The 2,926-nt window shown below is 41.5% G+C and overlaps 1 non-coding gene across 1 annotated transcript; it reads right to left on the bottom strand.

Annotated features, from left to right (window-relative positions):
• Positions 1 to 2,506: 2,506 nt before the first annotated feature.
• Positions 2,507 to 2,668, bottom strand: LOC120035548. Its single transcript, XR_005474190.1, has one exon. It is a non-coding gene; the product is annotated as a U1 spliceosomal RNA (small nuclear RNA).
• Positions 2,669 to 2,926: the final 258 nt, after the last annotated feature.

The raw sequence follows: 2,926 nt of genomic DNA, 5'->3' as shown, positions 1-2,926 counted from the left end.
AAAACCCTACTCATATATTCAAAATCTACAATTAAAATCCTCCCATTATTATCATTTTATATCTGTTTCACATTATCCACCACATCCTTCCTCAATAAAATAGCAACCCCACTTGAATTCCCCCTGCCATTGTTAACAAAAATAAAATCTCTCCATATTTTTTTTACTTCTAAAATACATACATTGTCCCAATGTGTTTCTTGCAGGCATAAAATATCCGAATTCTTCATTTTAACTATTCTTTGAAATTTTTCCATTGTTCTTAAACCATTCGCATTGATTGACATACAATTAACCATTCCAATAAATAATAATAAGAAAATATATTTTCTCATTTTCCTCTACCTTTTGTCATGTTTTCTTCCTTTTTCGTCCTTTTTCACCTCCAACGCCACTTTCCTCTTCCTGTAGCTTACCCTTGCTCTATCAATCTTTTCCATGTCTTCTGAATCTGAAATTGCCTCTAAATCCATCTCTTCCAACCAACTCGAATTCTTCTTTCCTGTGCCTGTTGTGCTGCTTGTATCCATTTGCGTCTCCTGTATAGTTGTCAGCATCCCACTCCCCTCCACTTCACCTCCTTCCGAAGCACCCACATAGCCCGAGGCCCCCCCCAAAAACTGTGAGTCCCCAGTGCCTCCACCCATCCCACTCCCGTCCTCCTCCTGAAAACTCCCTCTTCTTATCTCTGAATCCATACTGCCTCCTATTTCCTCCGTCTTCTGTTCCATCTTTTCCCCTCTTCTTTTCTCCGTCTCTCCTCCCTCCACCACGTCTTCTCCTCCATCGTCTTCTTCTACTCGGGGTGATACATCAGCCTCCACAAAAAGATCCTGGCTCCCCTCCTCATTCACAACCTCTCCACATTTGCACTCGTCAGCTCTCATGCGACATCCTTCGCAAAATGCCCTTTCCTTTCCACCTACACATTCTCTTGCATAATGCCCTTGCTTCCCGCACTTATAACATTTAAATTCAGGGCAGTCCTTCACAATATGCCCAGGCTGAATACAAAGCCTACAAACTCTGACCTGCTTATCATGCATGACTCTAAAGTACTCTCCACCTTCAAGCGTATCAAACTTTGTAGAGTACGGCAGTGATTTCACAGTATCAGTGAATTTGACTTTGCAGTATCTCGTGCCATCTGCTATATCCGTGCCTGGCCAAACTCTCCTCCTGATTTCAGAGACTGCTGATACACCCCAGCTACATAGCTTGCCCAATATAGCACTGTCTTCCATGTATACAGGCAGATTCATGAACGACACCACCACTTCCTTAACATTAATATCTCTCGCCAGTATCTTGGTGTCCTTTATTCGTATTCCATCCATTAGCCGTTCTTTTCCTTTTTCATTCCTCATCGTAACTTCATACTTCTTTTCTCCTTTCATTCGGCATCCCACCACCTCTCCACACACCTCCTTAATTGCTCTTAGTAGTTCCATTGTCGTCACTTTGTCTTCTCCTTCCAACTCAATTGCCACCGTGTATTCTTTTCCATATTTCATTCCTTCTTTATCTTCATTTTTCTTCCTGTGCGCCTTTTCGTTGTCTTTGTCCATTCCGTTTGTCTTTTCCATGTTGTCCGTCATAGTAAAAAATGAATCCAAAAAAACCTCTCCCCCAAGCAGAAAAACTGCAAGGGGGAAGACTAACCAAACTTTAAACTATTCAACTGAAGAAAATAATAAATTATATTGCAAAAACCAGTTAATTAACAAAAATAGCTCTCGAGCAAACACTCTCCAGCAAACACTCACTCACAGCTCAGACACTCGCACCTGTCGTCACTTCTCCAATCAGGAAATGCGCATTCAGGCTGGTATGGCCGTAAGCGAAGGTACATGTCTTGGCACACCATATTAAGTCAAAGTGAGTCTGATAAACAGACATTGCATTCTCACCAATTAGATAAGCAGCTTGAACTTTGGCTCACTCAAAAAGTGGAAGAAATTACATATACTGTAGCCATCACTTTTTAGCACAGATAGTTGGATGAAATACAAACAAACCTTGCTAACATTTCAAAGCGAGGGCACATATTTCAGCCTTGTGGGAAAAAACGGACAAATACAATGACTTCTGACAAATACATCATCAGCAACAGTTTCCCATGCAGCTATCCTACTAGCCACAATAAATACACAAAAGCTCTGGATGTTGAAAACCTATTGCATTGTTCTGTGCTAAGGAGGAATGCATGTATGGACAATTTCATATTGGAAGCGCATGACACATCATGACCGGGGTGGGGGGGGGTTAGAGTGGCTTCTCAACTATCTCCTGATTGAAGTACCAGCGTGGCATAAATACAATGCTGCATTTCGCAACATAATGTTTCGACAAAATGCCAACAATGTTTTGCTACAAACAAATGTTTCCACCTTTCGATTGGTCCACAAAGTCTCTTTCACAACTGACTTCAAAGATCTCCATAAGCACAGTCAGTTGACTCAAGTCATCCTTAAGCCTGCCGCCAAGCAACGGTTTATCATTAACAAAGACATCAGGGTAAAGCACAAACGCCCACTACCATAAATTATGCAATCGAGATTCCCACATTTGGAAAATTCACAAAGGGTTAGCACAGCCAGAGTGAAATGGCTGAGCCCCACACTGGGTGCACCACCTTCTTGATCACGGTATCTCTTCTGCTTAGTGGAGGGCAAGTCTCTCCAGTGCCAACATTTTCCGCTAACGGTAACCACTTTGTGTTCTGATAATATCATATCACATCGACCTGCGTTAAATGCCGTTTAGGAATGCACTTGCACACAGAGTGGTGGAAAAGTAGTTTATTCTGTTTACTAGATTATATCAGTGAACCACTAGATTCCCATCATGCAACACTGTTGAAAAAATCACCAATTACTTTTTAATATCTTAACCTATCTGATATCACAAATGTTTGCGATATGAC

This window comes from Salvelinus namaycush, unplaced genomic scaffold, assembly GCF_016432855.1.
Source record: "Salvelinus namaycush isolate Seneca unplaced genomic scaffold, SaNama_1.0 Scaffold1062, whole genome shotgun sequence".
NCBI classification, from domain to species: domain Eukaryota; kingdom Metazoa; phylum Chordata; class Actinopteri; order Salmoniformes; family Salmonidae; genus Salvelinus; species Salvelinus namaycush.
Note: the sequence above shows the minus strand (reverse complement) of the source record. Positions and strands in the feature narration are given on the sequence as shown.